The sequence below is a fragment of the Pelodiscus sinensis genome, chromosome 16 (assembly GCF_052426305.1).
Source record: "Pelodiscus sinensis isolate ZL-2025 chromosome 16, ASM5242630v1, whole genome shotgun sequence".
Lineage (NCBI taxonomy): Eukaryota > Metazoa > Chordata > Testudines > Trionychidae > Pelodiscus > Pelodiscus sinensis.
In genome coordinates, this window is record NC_143067.1 from 19,938,477 (window position 1) to 19,961,199 (window position 22,723).

The 22,723-nt window shown below is 46.0% G+C and overlaps 1 protein-coding gene across 1 annotated transcript in view; it reads left to right on the plus strand.

The window, feature by feature from the left end:
* KCTD16 (potassium channel tetramerization domain containing 16) overlaps nt 1-22,723 on the plus strand; it is a 200,493-nt gene that overhangs the window by 36,838 nt on the left and 140,932 nt on the right. The window lies entirely within an intron of this gene.

Genomic DNA, 22,723 nt, shown 5'->3' on the forward strand with positions numbered 1-22,723 from the left:
ACAGCACTAATTCGAACTAACTTAATTCAAATTAGTTAATTCGATCTAAGCTAATTTGAATTAGTGCATCTAGACCTAAAAACTAATTCGAATTAGCGTTTTGCTAATTCGAAATAGCATGTCCACATTGAGTGGACCCTGAACCGAAGTTAAGGCTGGCCGGAACCAGTGCCGGCGGGCATCAGGTTAGGACTTCGAGCGTGGAGCTGCTGCCTCAGGCTAGCTGAGGGCTGTGCTTAAAGGGACCCAACCCTCACCCCGGACAGACAGTTCTCAGGGTTCCCCGCTTGATTGTCTACCTCGATGAGGGACAGCAAAGCAGTCCTGTCTTGGAGTGCCCTGAGTGCCCACACTCGGCACATCACAGCACTCGGCCATCAGCCTGGCTGCACTTGCTGCAGGCTGCCATCTGGGGGGGTCAATCGGGGGGCTGTCAGGATCCAGGAGGCCCTGCAGGAGAGCTTCCACCCCGAGGAGCCCGCAGAGCCACCCCAGTCCTCCCCATCGGGGGCTCGTGCCCCCTCCCTCCTTCACCTCCTCCCACTTACTCCTCCCTAGCCTCCCTTCCTGATGTAAAAAATAAAGGACACATATGTTCAGAAATAGAAATTCTCTTTATTTAACAAAACTGGAGATGGTGGGGGGGGGGGATTAACCTCTGGGGAGACTGGGAAAAGGAGGTGGGAGAGGTAAAGAGACAGGGTGGAAGAGGGGAGGAGGAAACCTGGGAGGAGGGAGCTGGAAGGGGGAAGACATGGGAAGAAGGAAGAGGGGAAGTATAAAATATGGTACGCCATATCTTCAGTACTGTGTACAGATTTGGTCTCCTCACCTCAAAAAAGATATTTTGGCCTTGGAAAGGGTTCAGAAAAGGGCAACTACAATGATTAAGGGTTTTGGAACAGGTCCCATATGAAGAGAGGCTAAAGAGACTGGGACTTTTCAGCTTAGAAAAGAGGAGACTGAGGGGGGATAGGATAGAGGTCTATAAAATCATGAGTGGTGTGGAAAGGGTGAATAAAGAAAAGTTCTTCATTAGTTCCCATAATAGAAGGACTAGAGCACACCAAATGAAATGAATGGACAGCAGGTTTAAAACTAATAAGCGAAAGTTCTTCTTCACACAGCACATAGTCAACCTGTGGAACTCCTTGCCACAAGAGGCTGTGAAGGCTAGAACTATAACAGAGTTTAAAGAGAAGTTAGATAAATTCATGGAGGTTGGGGCCATGGAGTGCTATTAGCCAGGGGGCAGGACCAGTGTCCCTGGCCTCTGTTTGTGGAAGGCTGGAGATGGATGGCACAAGACAAATCGCTTGGTCATTGTCTTCGTTCCATCCCCTCCGGGGTACCTGGTGGTGGCTGCTGTCGGCAGACAGGCTACTGGGCTAGATGAACCTTTAGTCTGACCCAGTACGGCCATTCTTATGTTCTAAGCTCAGGGCTCAGGGTCGGGCGTCTCACTGGACCAACTTGATTTTCATGTAAACCTGCTCCTGGGTTCGCATGTGGCCTTTGGTGGCCAGGCTGGCAGCTATCCTGCCCTAGACAGCCACTTTCCTATGCCTAGTGCAGAGGTCGTGGACGTTGGAGGCCTCCCCCCAAACCTCGATGAGGTCCACGATCTCCGCACTAGACCAGGCGGGCGCTCGCCTCTTGTGACCCCGGGCCAGCTCCTGTGAACCACCAGCCTGGTCCTGGGAAGAGGCGGAGGGCTGGGTGGCAGCGGGTGGCTGGCTCATGCCGTGCCAGGTGCAGGGTCTGCTGGCTGGGTGCTGGCAGGCTTGCAACTGGGACGGACACTGTAGCCAGACTGTGGCCCTTTACGGACTCCGGGGCCGGGAGGGGGGCAGAAAAGTTTCCCTGGTTTGGCCCAGAGTGGCCACCAGGGCAAGCTGGGAAGGGCTAGCCTCCAACTAGTTCAAATTAAGTGGCTACACAGCCCTTAATTCGACCTACTTAATTCGAACTAGGCGTTAGTCCTCGTAGAATGAGGTTTACCTAGTTCAAATTAAGCGCTCCGCTAGTTTGAATTAAATTCGAACTAGCGGTTTGCATGTGTAGCCGCTATTAAAATTTCCTCTACAGCCTGAGCTGAGAGACAGTTGGCTTTTAGCCCAACCCATAGATGCTCATGCACTAAGCTTCAGAGGTGTCAGGTTTGGTTCTGCCTGTCTGCATTACACTTAGAGCTAGCGATAAAAGCTGGGTTTTATTATAATTAAAGCAGCTTCCCACAGCTACCTCTGGCACCGCCAAGCCAGACGGCAATGCTTTGGTTATGTCCATTCCTACCCCCACAGATCTTTTCTTGAGGCAGGATTACATCCTGTGCCAAGTCTGTAAGAAGGTGGCTATCTTGCCAGCCCTTCATCCTGAGGGAGGCTCCTTTATGCAGGGGCTATTACATCATCAGCACAGGGTACAGCAGCCACATCAGGGGAGAAAAAAAGAATCAACACCTTTGTCACTGACCAGATTATCTGATAGCCCTTCTGTGTGAAAAGGCTGGGAATCTTACAATGTTATTGGGCACTTTGCCATCCAATAGGCCTAGAATGAGGTGTGTTATGAGATCATTGTTATAAGAAGAAGGAGATTAAATAAAAAGAACATGTAAAATAAAGCCAAGAACTCAGCCTCCAAAATCCCCATTCATGCAAATTATTTTACAGTAATTAGTAGCTGTCATACCGGCACCATAGGAATGGTTAGTGGTTTACACTTCAGGTTTGAAATGCTTCGTTTACTTGAAACTGCAGGTTCAAATGACTGCCGGGCTGATTCAGCTAATTATTTTTCCAAATTCAATCATCAGAATTCCATGTAATGTACTGGTTAGGGTATCACTCATAAAATCTTAATAAATACAGAGCTCGTCTGCGGGACATGGACATCAAGGTCTCCAGGGAATTTCCTGTAAAAAGAAGGCTTTGCAAGTAATTTTACAACACTGGTTGTGCCATTGCACGCCATTCCTGAGGTGACTGCATGTCAGTGGTAGGTAGAGTGATTCCTATTTGGGGTCCTATAGAATTTGAGGTGCTATAAAACATAAGATATAATTTATTATGTGTAAATATTGTTATGCCTCCGATTTATTCTGGTTATGGCTAGAATTTACTGGGAGCCCACCCATTCTTAGGTAATGTAGCCCATTTACTTTTCTTCCAGCTCAGAGGAGTGAGCCACCTGTCAGATGCTATTTATAGGCATGGACAGGTGGTTTAAGGACACAGTTCAACCTGTTGTTTGCATCTTGTGGGCATTTAATTACTTAATGAGGCATAGGTGGTGATGGGAAATTGTGGACAATTAACCGTTAAAATACTGTTTATAAAAGCCACCTATATCATCTGATCTTCATTGTCACTTCCATATTGAAGATATGTATTTTTTATTTTTGGTTACCTGATGTGAGGTGAATCATGAGTCAGTGGCAGAGAAAAAAGTACAATGCACTAATTCAATCTGCCATGTTTTTGCCTTTGAAGCATAAATATTTGAAAGTTTGCATTGCTATTTCTAGATGAATGGATTGAGTACCTATGAAATATTAACTTCTGTGCTTTATGCTACACTTAAACATTACCTTCAAAAACAGAAACACTGTGCTCTGTGAAACGTGAAAGGTGTCTTCCCCTCCTTTCCTTTGCCAGTTTTTATTCATTTAACACTTCGTAGTCAAAATGATACAGGAGGAGTTGGCCTCTCTGAGCCCACAAACTGCAACCCCCCTCCCCTTCCCTCTGTCATGATTCCTTTATCAGGCAATAGTTGACTTCAAGGATGAACCAAAGCAGAGTTCTCTTTCCTCAACACAATCTCCTATTAGCTGAGAGAGCCCACATGTAGGGAGCCATGTAGTCATTCCTCTATCTGGGTGCGTGTAGACAGCACTCTTCTGTTGGAATAAGCTATGCAATTTGTGCTGCGCAAATTGCGTAGCTTACTTATTCCGAATCTAAATTGAAAGAGCTTATTTTGAAATTTGGCACTGTCTACACAGCGCCAAATTTCAAAATAAGGCACTATTCCGACAAATCCCTTAACCCTCGTGGAACAAAGGCTACCGGGACACTGGAATAGCGCGCCTGCTATTTCAGGAAATAGCTGGCGCTTTTAAAGATGTGGCTATTTTAGGATATTTTCGGTATCCAGAAAGAGCAACGCAGTCTAGACGTACAGTTTGTGCCCTATCAGGGATCACAGAGCCAGCACCTCAGTATACATGCTGGAAGTTTAAAGCAAGTATTTTTACTTCTCTCTCTTATTTTGCTGCTACATAAATAAGAAAGTGCATGGCCTAGTTGGCATTTCTCTTTCATTATGCAGTGGCCTCAATGGTAGAAAATGTGTCACCAGCTCTCTCAGCTGTGTGCATCCTCTGTATAAAATTCGTCTTGAAAGCTAACACTGAAACACTGTTGTGAAAGCAACTTCCCACACTCATGCAAGCTTCTTGTACAGTCTTCAGTAGCATTAAATATTATTGGGATAAATGATGAGGGGGAGAGAGGTCCTAATAATTCAGGACAAGCAATATTCATGTACCATACTTCAGCAACTGAGATTAGCTAGGGAATTTTCCCGTTAGAATGAGGGCAGTTATAGGCTGCCTGCCAATAGGGAGGGATGAGAGGGAGGCAACTCCCCCAGGGCCCAGCAATACAGAAGGGCCCAGAACTCCCGGCTGCCACCACTATTAGGGTATGTCTACACTATAAAGTTAATTTGAACTAACAGTCGTTAGTTCGAATTAACTTTGATAGGCGCTACACACGCGATCCGCTAGTTCGAACTTAATTCTAACTAGCGGAGCGCTTAATTCGAACTAGGTAAACCTCATTCTACGAGGACTAACACCTAGTTCGAATTAACTAGTTCGAATTAAGGGCTGTGTAGCCACTTAATTCGAACTAGTGGGAGGCTAGCCCTCCCCAGCTTTCCCTGGTGGCCACTCTGGGCACAACCAGGAAAACTCCTCTCCTCTCCCCCAGCCCCGGGCCCTTAAAGGGGTAGACTGTGGCCAGACGGCACTTGACACAGCCAGTCCTGCCAGCAGTCTGTGCCCCGAACCAGTGGCCCCAGGATGAGCCAGGGAGCCAGTGCCAGCAAGCCGTCCCCTGCCCAGTCCCCCAGCACCCAGGGGCCATCCAGGGGCCGTAGACGGCGCACCCTTCTGGACTAGTGCGGAGGTCATGGACCTCATTGAGGTTTGGGGGCAGGCCCCCAACGTCCATGATCTCTGCACTAGGAGGAGGAACGTGGCCGTCTACGGCCGCATAGCGGCTGCCATGGCCCGAAAGGGACACAGGCGCACCCAGGAGCAGGTGCACCTGAAAGTAAAGCAGCTGCGGCAGGCGTACGCCAGGGCTACCAGGGGAGGCGTCGCAGCAGGGGCTGCCACCTGTCCCTACTTCCCCGCCCTCAACCGACTCTTGGGGGGCAGGGCGGTCCGTGCCAGCCCGGGGGACAGTGAGCCGGGACCAGAGGGCCCTGACCCGGGCACACCGGAGGGGTCATCACAAGCAGTTCCAGCACCAGAGTCGGCAGGGTCGTCCAGGGAGACCGTACCGGGTAAGTAGTTTGAATTAAGTAGTTTGGGGGGGGGGAGGGAGGCGGGAGGGAGACCAGAGACTGCGCGCGTGGGCCATGCCTTCCACGGATCACGCAGACACCTGTGCACGTGCGAGCACGTGCCATGCCACCCTTGGGCAGGTGGCTCCAGCTGCGTGACACCCAGGGGCCATGGCCCAATAGGCACATGCATGTGTGAAGAGACCTGACATGCTCCTGACCCCGGGGCGGGACCCAGCAGGATGCTTTCCCTTCACATGTCCCCTCTACAAGGAGGCAGGGGACATTTCCCCCTGCCACTCCGGCCACACTGTACACGGCACAGGGACATGGGTGCGGTCTTGGGGCAGCTCCCAGTCCCGGGGAGAGCCAGACATCCTGACCATGGCCTCTGTAGAAGCACAGCGGCTCTGACGGTGCAGGGCATGGTCGCCCTCACGTCGCGGGGGGGGGAGGGGGCTGGGCATCATCCGCTGCGTCCGCAGGGAGAACTGACCACTTCTCTTCTTTCTCTTCAGCTGCACCAGCTGCTCGTGCAGGGCGCACCACCCCGGCCATGACATGCTCCCGCACCCGCGGCCTGCTCCGGACTACCACCACGGAGCAGGAGTACTGGGACCAGCACCTGGGGTCCTTGCGAGCCCTGCACCGCACAGTGGAGTCCTGGACGCGGGCAGACCTCCAGCTCCGCCAGGAGCAGCTGGCTGAAGTCCGAGGGCTGAACTCAAACCTGCAGGCCCTGCTGCAGAGCATGGTGCCCCGTGCTGGTCCTGCGCCTGCTGCCCCCCCAACTTCTGTCCCTCCTCCCACTCCTGCCCCCCCTCCCACCTCTTCCTCCTCAACCCCCAAACCCTCTTCCTCAATGTCCACCCCCCGCACCTCAACCTCCGCACCCTCCACTCCATTCCCCCGGGGACGCCAAGGCCCCCTCCCTCGCCGTGCTGGGAGGCAGTTGGCCCAGCGAGACCCCCACCCCCACCCCAATCCCTAAGTTTCCCCTCTCCCTCCTTTCCCTTGCCTCCCCCTTCCAGCTCCCTCCTCCCAGTTTTCCCCTCTCCCACACTCTCTCCTGCCCTTTCCCGCCTCCTCTCCCCCGTCTCCCCACAGTTTTATTCCCCCCCCCCAGTTTTGTGAAATAAAGAGAGTTTCTATTTTTGAACACACGTGTCCTTTATTTTGTACATAAGGAAGGGGGACTAGGGAGGGGTAAGTGGAAGGAGGTGAGGGAGGAATGGGGCACGAGGCCCCGATGGGGAGGACTGGGCTGGCTCTGCGGGCTCCTCGGGGTGGAAGCTCTCCTGAAGCCCCTCGATTGACCCCCCCCCCTCCAGATGGCAGCCTGCGGCAAGTGCAGCTGGGCTGATGGCCGAGTGCTGTGATGTGCCGAGTGTGGGCACTCAGGGCACTCCAACTGCTTTGCAAGCGGGGAACCCCTGAGAACTGTCTGTCCGGGGTGGGGGTCGGGTCCTTTTAAGCACAGCTCTTGGCTAGCCTGAGACAGCAGCTCCACGCTCTAAGTCCTAATCTGATGCCCTGCCAGCACTGCTTCCAGCCATCCTTAACCTCGGTTCAGGGTCCACTCAGTGTGGACATGCTAGTTCGAATTAGCAAAACACTAATTCAAAGTAGTTTTTAAGTCTGGATGCACTAGTTCGAATTAGCTTAGTTCGAATTAAGTAATTCGAACTAAGTTAGTTCGAATTAGCGCTGTAGTGTAGACATACCCTTAGTGTGGCAGTTGGAGCCCTGGGCCTTTTAAATTGCTGCTGATGCACTGTGCACTACACTGCCTGGGGGAGGTGAGGCAGTCTCTGGGCAGTGCTGAGGGCTGCCCATCCCCAGGCCTGCCCCTACTGCCCAAGGCCCCTTCCCTCCTGAGGTCATGGAGGTGCCCCTCCCGCCTCACGTCGCCCAGGGGCCTGGCAAGGCTGTCAGCTCTGCTGAGGCCTCATCTCTGAATTGCTCTCCACAGTGTGCAATCCCTGATGTACACCAGAGGATGCCCAAAGCGAGGCCCATGCACTTGGTATACTGTAGTCCTCAGCAAGGAAAGAGGAGTTTTTAACATGTGTGGCCTGCTTCACCCGAGCTGCATCCTGTTACAAGAGCTGAAGCATCCATTCATCTCCGACTTCTGTTTGATCCCCTCAGTTAATAGGAAGAGAGAAAGGAGGTGACTGTGAAGCTGAAATAAAATCACATTTCACACTGGAAAAGATTGTGCAGTAAAGCAAGCCAGCTCCCAGGGGACAGGGGAGCAGAGAGGTAGCAGCATGAAGTAGTGTTACATGCCAGGAGGAAAGAGAAGGAGCAGCAGCGGCAGCTTGGTAGGGACGCAGCTGCTCTGTCTGAAAGCCTCATTCTGTAGTGATCATGTGGCTCAACCATCAAAAATATTTTTCTGTCTCCTAGAGAGCACAGCGTTCCTTGGAAGCAAGGCATGTTTGAGCTTACCACCCCCCGAGAATCCTTTACGCTGAAGAGGAAGTCAGACACACTATAGAAGAAATCACCAATTAAAACTATGGTTCTACTGTCTGATTCCTGCAGCTCAGGGATGATCCAACGGGCCAAATGCCGCCCTCATTGAGGGTGAGATTTTTATACCCTTTACTTGGTCACAAGGGTCGTCTCCAGTGTTCTCTAAGCTACGCGGTAACATGGCCCTGCAGCTGCTTAATGAACCCGGCCCAGCCAGGGACTCGGGGCTCTCCACACGGAGCTCTCTGGCTGGGGGAGGAGCACTTCTCCCTCAACAACAGCAGAAGCTCCCTGCTGAGGACAGAGCAGTGAATCTCTGCCAGCAGGAGCTGCTGCTGTCACTGAGGCGATGTCTACACTGCCCCCGTTTTGCGCAAAAAATATACAAATGAGGCGAAATGTGGAATATCGCTGTGCCTCATTTGCATAATTAATGAGGCTCCGTTTTTGCACAAGAGGCTATTGCGCAAAAAGGAGCCGTGTACACAGTTCCTTTTTGTGCAAAACACCCCTCTTGCGCAAGAGCCATTCTTCCACATTCTTTTCAGGAAGAACGGCTCTTGCGCAGGGGGTTTTTTGGGTGCAAAAATGGAGCCTCGTTAATTATGCAAATGAGGTGCAATTATTTTTCCATACTTTGCCTCATTTGCATATTTCTTGCGCAAAATGGGTGCAGTGTAGACAAAGACAGAGAGAGAAGTGTCCCTCCCCCAGCCGAGCAGCCCTGAGCCCCTGTATGGGTGGGGCTCATTAAGCAGCTGCGGGGCCATGTTCCCCAGCTCAGATTTTGACCTTGTCCACCACTCTGCACCATGAACAAATGGGCAGGTCCCTGCAAGCTGAACTCTTGGGTAGTTCCCCCAGAAGAGATTCAAATACCTTCCAGCTGATTAGCAGACTGCTAATAGCCTCCCAGAGCTGGCAGCATGTATTTCTTATGCTGGTGCACATCTGCACATGCCTTTATGCACATAACAAAATTTATTCTGCACATGGATGGAAAAAATTAGAGGGAATTTTGGGTGGCAATAGTTTTGGCTCTGCCCCCATCTCTTCTTGCTGGCCAGAGTAATTGGCCACGTTCATAATTAGCAGAAAACTACTCCACAAAAGGGGAGAATAACTTACTCCTGCCCCAGAACAAGAAAGGAGTAGAAGAGGAGCAGTAAGCAGTGCACTTCTTCTGTAAAGATCACATACATACAGTTTTGTGAAAATTAGCTTGTTGTTGGACATGGGGAAGGGGACTGAGCCTCCTTTTCTCCATGCTGTTGCTGAAAAAGCAGCAACTATCCATGAAATCAGCAGCGTGGCCACCACAAACACTTTCAGGATTTCAACTCAGTTTCCATGTAGTATTGGTTTTATAAGTAGGAGAATCATAGAATACTAGAACGGGAAGGGACATCGAGAGATCAAGTCCAGTCCTCTGCCTTCTCCGAAGGACCAAGTACCATCTAGATCATCCCTAATAGATGTCTAACCAACCTGCTCTTAAATATCTCCAAAGATGGAGGTTCCACATCTTTCCTAGGCAATTTATTCCAGTGTTTAACCACACTGACAGTTAGGAAGTTTTTCCTAATGTCCAACTTAAACCTCCCTTGCTGCAATTTAAGCCCCATTGCTTCTTGTCCTGTCCTCAGAGGCCAAGGAGAAACATTTTCTTCCCTCTTCCCTGACACACCTTTTTAGATACTTGAAAACTGCTATCATGTCCCTTCTCAGTCACCTCTTTTCTAAACTAAACAAGCCCAATTATTTCAATCTTCCCTCACAGGTCATGTTTTCTAGACCTTTAATCATTTTTGTTGCTCTTCTTTGGACCTGCTCCAATTTCTCCACATCTTTCTTGAAATGTGGTGTCCAGAACTGGACACAATACTCCAACTGAGGCCTAATCAGTGCAGAAAAGAGTAGATGAATTACTTCTTGCGTCTTGCTCACAACACTCCTATTAATGCATCCCAGAATCATGTTTGCTTTTTTTACAACAGTGTCGCACTGTTGACTCAGATTTTGCGTCCCATTCTGTATGTGTAAAACTTCTTCTTAAGTGGAGTACTTTGCATCTATCCTTACTAAACTTCATCCTATTTACTTCAGACCATTTCTCCAGTTTGTCAAGATCATTTTGAATTATGACCCTATGTTCCAAAGCACTTGCAACCCATCCCAGCTTGGTATCATCTGCAGACTTAATAAGTGTACTCTCATGCCATCATCTAAATCATTGATGAAGATATTGAATAGACCCCTGCAGAATCCCACTTGTTATGCCGTCTCAGGATGACTGTGAACAATTAATAAGTACTCTCTGGGTACGACTACAGAGCAGGATTAAAGCTGAAACAAGCTCTGTAACTTGACTTATGTCAATTGCATAGCTTAAGTCAAAATTGCTTATTTTAGCTTTTTGTGGTGTCTACACAGCAGAAAGTCTGAGTCAGAGCACTCTTCCTCTGACTTTAATTACTCCTCGTAAAATGAAAGTTACAGAAGTCGGAGTAAGAAGTAAATGGTTTTACAAAAGGTAGATCGTGCCAAACCAACCTGATCTCCTTTTTTGAGAAAGCAACACATTTTTTAGATAAAGGAAATGCAGTGGATCTAATCTACCTCGACTTTAGTAAGGCATTTGATACAGTACCACATGGGGAATTATTGGTTAAATTGGAAAAGATAGGGATTAATATGAAAGTTGAGAGGTGGATAAGCAACTGGTTAAAGGGGAGACTACAGCGGGTCATATTGAAAGGTGAACTGTCGAGTTGGAGGAAGGTTACTAGCGGAGTTCCTCAGGGATCAGTTTTGGGGCCAATTTTATTTAATCTTTTTATTGCTGATCTTGGCACCAAAAGTGGAAGTGTCCTAATAAAATTTGTGGATGACACAAAGTTGGGAGCTATTGCCAAGTCAGAAAAGGATCGGGATATCATACAGGAAGATCTGGATGATCTTGTAAATTGGAGTGATAGCAATAGGATGAAATTTAATAGTGAGAAGTGTAAGGTTATGCATTTAGGGATTAATAACAAGAATTTTAGTTATAAGCTGGGGACACATCAGTTGGAAGTAACAGAGGAGGAGAAGGACCTCGGAGTCCTGGTTGATTATAAAATGACTATGAGCCGCCATTGTGACATGGCCATGAAAAAGGCTAATACGATCTTGGGATGTATTAGGCGAGGTATTTCCAGTAGGGATAAGGAGGTGTTAGTGCCATTATACAAGGCATTGGTGAGACCCCATTTGGAATACTGTGTGCAGTTCTGGTCTCCCATGTTTAAGAAGGATGAATTCAAACTGGAACAGGTACAAAGAAGGGCCACTAGGATGATCCGAGGAATGGAAAACCTGTCTTATGAAAGGAGACTCAAGGAGCTTGGCTTGTTTACCTTAACCAAAAGAAGGCTGAGGGGGGACATGATTGCACTCTTTAAATATATTAGAGGGATAAATACCAGGGAGGGAGAGGAATTATTTAAGCTTAATTCCAGTGTGGATACAAGAACAAATGGATATAAGCTGGCTAGTAGGAAGTTTAGACTTGAGATTAGACGAAGGTTTCTAACCATTAGAGGAGTGAGGTTCTGGAACGGCTTTCCAAGGGAAGTAGTGGGAGCAAAAGATCTATCTGGTTTCAAGATTAAATTAGATGGGTTTATGAAGGGGATGGTTTGATGAGATAACATGATCTTGGTAACTAATTGTCCATTCATTATCAGTGGGAATAGGTCAATGGATGGATGATAGGAGTTACTACAGAGAACTTTCTGGGTGCCTGGCTGACGAGTCTTGCCAACATGCTCAGGGTTTAGCTGATCGCCATATTTGGGGTCAGGAAGGAATTTTCCTCCAGGGTAGATTGGCAAAGGCCCTGGAGGTTTTTCGCCTTCCTCTGTAGCATGGGGTACAGATCACAGCTAGAGGATTCTCTGCATCTTGGGGTCTTCAAAGTATTTGAAGGCTTCAATATCTGAGATATAAGTGAGAGGATTATTCTGGGAGGGGTGGGTGAGATTCTGTGGCTTGCACTGTGCAGGGGGTCAGACTAGATGATCATAATGGTCCCTTCTGACCTTAAAATCTATGAGTCTATGAGTAAGAAGTCCTCCAGCTCAACATTATTTCGACATTATGGCAAAATAAGTGCTTGTAGTGTAGACATGGACTATATTATTTTGGAATATATCAGTTATTCCAAAATAACAGTGCTATGTAGACATAGTCTCTGAGAATGGTCATCCAGCCAGTTATGCACCCCCACCTTTTAGTAGCTCCATCTAGGTTGTATAACCCTGGTTTATGGATAAGAAGTTCATGTAAGACCGTGTCAAATGCTTTATTAAAGTCTAAGTATACCACATCCACCACTTCTCCCTCATCCACAAGACTTGTTATCCTATCAGAGAAAGCTATTCCCTGTTTTCTTATTTGTTGATACAGAAAATTTCCTTCTGTCTGTAGAAGAGCTCTTTGTCTGTTTTATTGGTGAGCACTGAATTGCTAGGTGATGACGCAATACCTTGTCAAACGACTATACTGAAAATATGGCCAGCAGTGTGATGTTAACAAAAAAGGCTTGTGGTATAAAGTGATCCACTCTTGCCATAAAGTAATTTATTCTTGGCACCTGCAGCAGGGAGATGCAAAATGAGAACAATTCACATTTCTGTTATAAGTGGCAAGCAGTTTTGGCTGCTGCGTTTAATATAATAGATAAAGCTTTATTTTTAGTGGGAATTTGGAAATGCCCTTCTTAGAAGGGTCTAAGAATCCATCATGGATTTTAGAAAGGAAAGCTGAAAACTTCCCAAGATATGTGACGTCTATGGTACTTTGTGTATTAACGCTGAAGCTATGTTCACCAGACTTGTTTAAAGTGAATTTTGCTAATACTATTTCACTTACCAGTGTAGACAGAGCCTGCATGTAATAAACATTTTACCAAACAAGTGTAAAATGGTTATCACTCATTCGCCTGCTGCTTCCTGCACTATGTGTTTGATTCTGACACTGATCATCTGCATCGCTTTCCTTTGTACAGGAAGGCCAGGACAAGATATGTTTTGCTGAACAGCTGTGTTTGTGTGTGAGGTTAACATACACCACATTTAGAGAGTTGTGCTGATAATCATGGGTTGTTTTTTTTTTTTTTTGGCCTTTTAACTAAAATAATTGTCTTCTGGACCAATATCTAGTAATATCTAATATGGTTATTTGTCATTGTGCATATGCCAAATGTAGACATGCAGTGAATTGTATGAGTTTGGGAGTTTAGCCTAGGGGAGTTTGCCACTGTGACTGCTGTGTGTTGGGACAGCAGAATGGGAATGTGCACACAATTCTTTAGTGATTTCAGATGCCCAGGTACTGTTGCTGTGGTCAGGTTAATGCTCAGGTATCTCATTGTGACTTCTGCAATAGTCATGAAGCCATTTCTCAGCTGGCTGTGAAAATACGGAAGCGGAACAAGTGGACTGGGCCTTAGATTCCACCTAGCACTGTACAGTTGTTTCTCAGTGGAGTGAGGGTGTCACGTTTTCCACTACTCACCTTATTCCACTTCCTTATTGACTGAAACATTATCACTCTCCTATGACCCTGCATGTGACATGATGGCACCTTTACAATGATTAGTGCTTGGTTTGCTCTCTGCTTCAGTGACGGCAGCTGCACTTATGCTATTAGATCTCAGGGAAGACAAAAAGGGACACATGGCCCAGATGCTGTGGGTGGGAGGGACAAGGGGCTTGAACCTCTGAGCAGCCCAGAGACTAGCAAGGGGGGCCTGACTTCTGTAGCAGGGGTCGCCTCCCCCTTGTGCACTCACCAGACATGGCCTTAGTAAACCATGCACTGGGCTGCATTGCTCTCCATTTCATGTGACACAACCTCCTCCCCTTTTCCATTTAGCATGTACACATCACTCCTCCTCCCAATTTAACTCCAGTTATCCTGCTTCCACCAGTTTCCAAGCCAATGCAGGTCCTTTCTGGCTGCAGCCTCATGTTTTACCGTAAAAAATGAAATGTGTCACACATCAGTGGACATACTTTTGAAATCAGTGGACACACATCTGTTTGAAACTGGTCTGAATTTGTCTTTTAAGTCCCATTTAAGTCTTCAGCATAGAGCTAATATGAAATGTAGGTGATGTGGAAGCCTTATGAAGGTCCTGTTCACAGGAGTGATTCTTAACTTCAACGAAAATTTCAAATGATCATAGAAGTGTAGGGCTGAAAGGGACCACAAAAATTCATCTAGTCCCCTATGCTGAGGCAGGGAAAAGTATATTTAGACTATCCCTGACGGTTTGATCGGCTCTTAAAAACCTCCAGTGATGAGGATTTCATAAACTTCCTTGGTCATTTATTTCAGTACTTAGTCATTCTTATAGATAGGGGGTGGGGGGAGGAAACCCTTTCTAATATCTAATCTTAATCTCACTTGCTTTAGATTAAGCCAATTACTTCTTGTCCTACCTTCACTGGACATGAAGAACAGCTGATCCCCAACCCTTAACATCTCTGAAGATTATTATTAAGGTCCCCATTAAGTTTTCTTTTCTGAAGACTAAACTTATCCAATGCTTTTAACCTTTCCTCATGGTCAAGTTTTCTAAACCTTGTATCATTTTTGTTGCTTTCCTCTGGGATCTCTTTCTTTGAAATATGGTGCCCCAAACTAGACACAATATTGAGGTAAGTCCTCACCAGCATCAACTAATGAGGACAATTATCTTGTGTTTCAGTTCCCATACTGGTATTAATACACCCCGGAATAATATTAGCCTATTTTGCAACTCCAGTACATTGTTGATTCATATTCAATTTGCGACACATTGCAACCCCCACATCCTAATCAGATATGCTCCACCTAGCCAGTTTTTTATATTTGATTTTTTTCATTCTAACTACTTTGCACTTGTCTTTATTGAGTTTCATCTTTGTTGAATTCTCTGATTTACCAAGGTCATTTAGAATTCTAATCCTGTCCTCCAAGTGCCAGTAACCCCTGCCCTCTTGGGCTGTGTCCAGACTCAGCGGTTTTTTCGAAAAAAGTAGCCTTTTTTCGAAAATACTTCCCCTGCATCCAGACTCAAGCCGCGTTCTTTCGAAATTAATTCGAAAGAACGTGGCTTTTCTTTCGATGGCGGTAAACCTCAATTTACGAGGAAGAACGCCTTCTTTCGAAAGTTCCTCTTTCGAAAGAAGGCGTTCTTCAATGTAAATAGGGCGTCTTCGAAAGAGAGCATCCAGACTCACTGGATGCTTTCTTTCAAAAAAGCAAGCCGCTTTTTCGAAATTTCTCCGTGCAGTCTAGACGCTCTCTTTCGAAAGAAGCCTGCAGTCTAGACATAGCCTTGGTGTCAGCTGTACATTTTATAAACATACTCACCATTCCACTTTCCAAGTAATTAATGAAAATATTGAATAGTGCCAGACTCAGGACAGACCCCTGCAGAACCCACTAGACACTAGATTGACAGCAAATCACTGATATCTACTCTTTGAGTACAATATTTCAGCCAGTTGTGCGCCCACTTTACAGTAATTTCATCTAGACCACATTTCCCTGTATTGTCACTGAGTATGTCACGTGAGGGTGCGTCAATAGCTTTTCAGTAAATGATGTACTCAAATGCAGTATTGCAAATTCCAACTGTGTTATATAAATAATCCACCCAGGAACAGAAACAGTTCCATGTAATTTATGTAAGAAGCCAATCCAGAAAAATTGCAAAGTTCCAATATCAGTACTCACGAAGATTTGAGCTATTCACCCATTAAACCATTTCATGGAAAAATTGTGGATGAAAATATCTTTGAATTTCACTATTTTCTTCTGAACATTTCTCAAATAGAAAGGGAATTGGGGAGAGAAAGTGACATTTGATAAATACATTGTTAGCTCAAATTTATTTGTTCAGCTTTAATAACAACTCTAATTAAATACCATGTTATTTTTATTTTTAGATGCAGTTGTTACAAAGCTATGGCTATAACAGAGACCAAAATACTGTTTGAAAAAGTGATCGAAAGTTGTACTTGCAGTCATCCTGTACTTCATACTTAAATACTGAAAGTGGTTTTAAATCATTTTGTACTGATAAATGAAATATAATGCCTGTTGCTTGTAGAGATTGTGATTGGATCCACATTTAATTAGCTTGCTCCCAAGAAATGAAGTGACTGATGAGAAAAGATTAAGTTAAATGTTAATTAAACCTTAAAGTATGTTTTGTGCTTCTCAGGGAGAATGATATGCTCTATGAAGGACTCTCACTTACTTTGGAAAGGATTATTAGATATTTGATTGTTTATATTTCTAACTATTCAAATGACAGTTCATTTAAATGGCACAAGGGCTTACTTAGCAGTGGTGATATCTTAGTACTAAATCCTGGCTCAGGAATCTGTAAGACAGACAGTCAATTTAATCAACCTTGCAGAAGAGTATAAAGTTATTTCCTGGTACACAATAGGAGCACTAGAATGGTGCAAAGCCCCCAGGACGGTCTAGATCAGTGGTTCCCAACCTTTTTGAGCATACAGACCTCTTTTCAATCTATTAACATTTCATGGATCCCTCCCTACTTGGGGGAGGAAAACAAGAAAAGTAAGGATCGGGCCCACACCAGTGGGCCCGATCCTTATTTTTAATCTTTCCACAGACACCCTGCAGTACCGTCATGGACCACTAGGGGTCCACAGACCACAGGTTGGGAACCACTGCTCTAGATGTGTAGCATAAAAGAATCTTCTTTTGGCATAAAGCCAAAGTAACCAGATGTACACCATGCAGCAGGGCCGACAGCAACTGTGGGCCCTGGGGGAAGGTGTGGGGGCTCTAGCTCTGTGCCCTGAAAGGGTTACTGTCAAGGCAGTCAGCCCTTAGTGCTACCCAGACCACGCCCCCAGCACCAGGACTGGGTGAAGGGAGTGCTCGGAAAAGTAGGTTTGCCTTTGCCTTGCTAACTAATTGGGCTAGACTTTGTTTGAGTGCGGTGCCACTAAGGATTTAGACTGTAGACTTGACTAAGTTAATAGCTGGACAGTGTAATGCACTTGCTTACCCTGAGGTGACACAACTTCATGTTAAAGACACATCAAGCTTGAGAAACTCAAAGGGACATGGTTTGCCAAAAGCTGTTTGAATACATGGCATCCAAGCTTTCACTGAACTATTACGTATATGACCATGTGAATATAAACTGGATCCAATGAATCTGCCCGAAAACACCAACTCATATAGCACTACCTTCTTTTACAGGAAAGGAAAAAAATTGAACGTGTCTGATTATCTCTTGAATATCAAAGTGCAGGGCTTGTATATACTAACCAGAAAGTGAACATTCTTAAATCTTTTCATAGCTCTACGAGGCATGGAACCAAATTGAGTGGCAAAAAGTCACTATACTAGTCCTTAATAGCCTCATATCAATTAGGGATGTAAAAGAGTAGTTGAATAGTTGGCTACCCGATAACAGGGCCAGACTAAGGTGTGGGTGAGCCGGGTAGCTGCCCGGGGCGCCAACCGATGGGGGGTGCCTGATGGCAGCTGTAAGGGGCGTGCAGCATCCCTTATAGCTGCCATCAGGCACCGCGCGCCCGGCTTCCGCAGTGCCAGTCCCTCCCTTATCCCCACGGCGCTGGCCAGCAGTGCCCTTCTCCCCACAGCTGCGGGGCCCTGCATGGCCAGGCGCTGCACGCCAGCAGCAGTGGCCGGGCTGGGCTGGGCAGCGCATGTGCCGTGTGCCCCGAAGGCGGGCCCGCGCATGTGCCTTGCGCCCGGAGGTGGTGCCTCACTCCTGGGCCCGGGGTGCCAAAATGGCTCGGGCCAGCCCTGCCCGATAAGCCTAGGCTTATTGAGAAGTCAAGTTGACTACTCACATTTCCCACCCTCCCTGCTGCCTCTATATCAGAGGCAGCAAGCGGGGCGTGGGGGTGGGAAGGTGGGAAGCAGGAGCTGGTGCTCGGGAAGTCAACTTAAATTAAAAGCCAGTTCCCCCAAGCACTGACTGCCGAGGCGCAGCAGCGCTGTGGCTCTATCTTTTAAATGTAGTAAGAGCTGCCCGACTCTTATTACATTTAAAAGGCAGAGTCATAGCAGTCAGGGCCCCAGCTCCTACTACATTTAAACTGCAAGGCTGCAGCAAGGGTAGCTCCCAGGAGGTGGCGTGAGCTGGGACTTAGCAATCCTGGTTCACGCTAGTCCTGGGATCTAACCCTGCTGCGGATCTGCCTTTTAAATGTAGTAAAAGCCTGATGGCTCTTAATACATTTAAAAGGCAAAGGCGCAGTGGTATTAGCTCCCGGGGCTGGCGTGAGCTGGGACTAAGCAGGATGCTATGGCTCTGCCTTTTAAATGTAATAAGAGCCTGCCAGGCTTTTACTACATTTACAAGGCAGAACCGCATTGGTGTTAGCTCCCAGGGTAGGTGCAAATCGGGATCTCTTAGTCCTGGCTCACGCCGCCCCCGGGAACAACCCTTACTGGGGCTTTGCAGTTTAAATGGAGTAGGAGCCAGTACTACATTTAAATTGCAGAGCCACAGGGGAGATAGCGAGAATCTTCAACCCACTTATCAACTAATCGAGTAGTCGATGGAAATTCCATCAACTACTCGATTAACTTATTAATCGCAATTTAACATCCCTAATTTCAGTACTTCCTTCAAAATATTCTCAGCAGGCACATGCCCATGTTTTGTTTGTTATATATTGCACACCAGCAATCACAATGGAATTTGTGACTTCCAGTCATATTCCTGAATTGCTCAATTGCTGTTGATAAGTGGCTTTCAAAAGTTAAAATGGCAGAACCAACCAAAATATCAAAAATCAGAGAAATTTTTCCATTAGATCCAAGTGTGGTTAGTATGGGCCTCTTGCGTATTACACTTTGAGATTATTCTACTTCTTCCAAAGGTAAATTTCTGTGCTTTCAATTTGGGTGCACCTTTAAATATTCCACTTGATTAGAAATTTGAAAATGTCACAATAACACAGAATGTCACAATAACTTCAGAAGATTACCACTGGTGTAGAACTCTTTTACAGAATGAGAAACAGAAGCAAGAATTTTATTAAAATATGTAATCCTTGATGAGATAAAGGATGATATAAATAGGCTGCTCTTTTCAGTTTGCTCTCTGTGAATGCAAATATTTATCACTGGCAGGGTTACTCTTCGCAGTGAGCTCTATGGCCTATGACTGGGCCTGGCAGTTGTATCCTGCAAGCTGACTTGCTTTGGCATATCTCTTTATGGAAGGGGTGGGCAATAATTTTTTCAGGGGGGCTACTCCACAAATTTTGGTAAATTGTCACAGGCCAGTTCCAGGTCCCCAGAAGGGACATTAGTCAAAAGGCTGGAGCTAGAGAGAGAGAGAGAGAGTGTGTGTGACACAGAGACTTCATAACACAGAGATTGTGTGTGACACAGACTGGGTGAGACAGACAATGTGTGACACAGAGATTGGCTGCGGCTGGGTAATTTTCTGAAAGGTATTATGTGCTGTCTCTTTAAGAGCTTTTGCGGAAAGCTCTCCTGTTCTGTTCCTGAGCCTTGTTGTCTCCCCCTCCCCAACTCTGCATGAGAGCAGAGTGTCTGTGTAAGAAAGAAAGAAAGGGCTCCTGGAGAAATCTCAGAAACAGTGCACTGTCTCTTTAAGACAGGCATGCACCCCAGGTAGCAGCAGCTCCTGTGCCAGGATGTGTCCCCCTACCCCTGCTTTGTGGAGATGGGGGAGGGGGACAAGCTGACAGCAACACTCCCCTTCCTTCCCTCCCCCGCTTTGCTCTACACAACTAGCAGGAGGATCCTGGCTGGGAATAGCAGCAGAATGGAGCGGGGGGGGGGGGGGGGGGGGGGGGGGGCGCGGGAGGGCACCTGAACACATCCTGTGGCTGTGTGCACTCTGCTAATCAGCTGGGCTGCATGCAAAGTTCTCCTGTGGGAGGCAGACTGGATAGAAATGTTAGGCCAGATCTGGCCTGTAGGCTGTATTTTGCTCACCTCTGCTTTATGGGTACTCTGTGAGCTATGGCAGGGCTACTCAACATGCGGCCCGCGGCCCGTTTGTTTGTGGCCCGCGGGTGGGAGCTAAAACAAAAAAGTAGTCAATATAATGGTCTTCTGTTGATCTGGGTTTTAGTAGTTAAATTCCTGGACTATCATTGCTCATTAAAAGTGCTGTCTTATGGGTGGAAATCGGGTAAATATTGCATTTTATTAATATCAGCAGAACTGACTTAAATGGGGTCTATGTGTTGTGTAGTCTTGTCTTAATTATTGTATTCATGCTCATCAGTGTGAAAGAAGCTATTTGCATATATTTGCATATCTATTTGCATGTAGATGCAACCACACTTAAGTTGCAGCCCTTGGCATGTTCTGTGAGTATCATTGTGGCCCCTGGGGCTTTCAAACTTGAGTAGCCCTGAGCTATGGAGCCCACCAGTGGGTCAGTTTGCAAGACTGGGCCTATGTGTTTGTAAACTTTAAAGCTTGCTGGTGTTCTTAGTACTTGTATGGTAGCATGGTCCTGCTATGAGGGCAGGGGACTGGACTCGATGACGAGGTCCCTTCCAGTTTTCCATGATTCGATGTAGCATTGAATGCTTTTCTCTGCAACCAGGAGGTCTACAACCTGTTTTTTTTTAACGGGAGCTGAAATTTGTATACAACTAGAGCTGGAGGAGCTTTGAGAAAAACATCAGCTACTGTGAGCCTTGCAGAGGAATTACAGAAGTTGGCAACCATGATGCAGCAGTAATCTGTGATACTTTTTATACTCACCTCAAGTAAGAAATATAACCTTCTCCCCTTCCCTTCACACACAACCAACACACGGGTATCTGATTGGAAAATTGTTAGCTTAAAAGTCATGGGAGTTTGTCACTGAAGTTAATGAGTGCAGCAGGCCCCTAATATTGTAAACACATATGTTTACTTGTAGGGTTGTCAGGTGTCTGATATTGAACTGGATATTCCATTATTTCTGCTTTCTATCCGGTAAAGGACCTAAAATGTCCGGTACTTTCTGATTTTTTTCCTGGCCAGGAGGTGAAAATCCTGGGCTGTCCAGCTCAATATGGAGGCATCCTGGGAACCCTAATGCTTCCCGGGGAGCTGTCCAGCCGGCGCAGGGAGGTAAAATGGCAGGCGGTCGCTGGCAGCTTGTTAGGGCCAAAAAGCCTCACCATGCAGTTTTTAAAGGGGCCACCATGTGGTTTTTTTGCTCAATATTTTCCTGGCGTGTTTTTGTTGTTGTTGTTCAGTATTTTTTCTGAAACCATCTGGCAACCCTATTTATTTGTCTTACTAATTACACCTTGGATTATTTAAACAGAAGAGAGTCCAGTTTGATTTTTTGCTGTTTATTATGGTGTCTTCATTGCATATCTCTCTGCTTGGGCAATAACAATCAATCATGAAAATTTCAATTTTGTTTAGAGGGTGAAATATCTGTAGGCTCCTGGTTGTGATTGGGTTGAAAACACCATAGAGTAGCATTTGTTTAAAGAGAAACTGTAGGTATACATTTTTTAAAAAAAATTCTTGTAAACACTTCTATTGCTCTTAGGGATAGCAACTGCTTATTTTGGGAAACGTTACATTTAAGGCTACATTTGAGCTTTCTTGTTTCTCTTGTGGCCCCAAACAGGTCTGTACTTAATCTAGTCACAGTGCAACAGGTTAGTAAATTTTCTATGCAATGAATAACTGTCACTGTAGTGTACTAACATCCATCAGAAGTAATTAAAACAAAACAAAACAAAACAATGTGCCATAAGTGAAGTTATGTGAATTAGATGGAATGTCATCAGAGAATGACTTATCTTCTAAAAATAAACATCTTGTTTTCCCATCATTATATATTCTTGATAAATTATTCAGTTTGGCCTCTCGTTTGTCTAGTAACAGGAGACAATCATCCTGTGACAATGTTCTTTGTCCAATATTCTTTGGCATTGTCTCTCAAACTTTCAGAGGCCTGAAATCTAAATCTTTCTCTCTTTCTTTCTCCCTGTTTTCCTCCCCAACCCACCAGCAAGGTTCATGGCCCATACTTATCTATTTGTTATAGCTTTTAATGCAAAAAGTCACAGCATATACTTCCCTGGTGGAATGAGCTTTAGTTAAATAGCATAGAGTGAAAATCATTGGGGATACATATAAGGAAGGCATTATATGTGAAGTTAAGTTCCACCATCTGATCTGACTACAAATTTTACCAAAGATTGGAATTGTGGTTTGATCAATTTTAGAGACACAGTAGAATTTCATGTTTACAGACATGTCGGGAATTAAGCATGTTTGCAGGAGCTAGATCTTGATTTTCAGGAATTCTAAAATGTTCATAACTCGGAACAAAGCATTCTGGATATTCTATCATAGGCTTACAACTGAAGTTTGACTTAATACAGCTTTGATACTTTACTATGCAGAAGAAAAATGCTGCTTTCCTTTTTAGTCATTTATGTTTAACATATACTGTTATCCTGCCTGCCCCGGGCCACTCGGTTTTCCCTCCTTCTGACCCGATCTGACCCTAGGGAGGTGGGACTCGAACCCATGAGCCTGTCCTTCACAGGACAGGGTCTCTGCTGCTACTTTTTGATCTCTGCTGCTGCCTGATTATTTACTT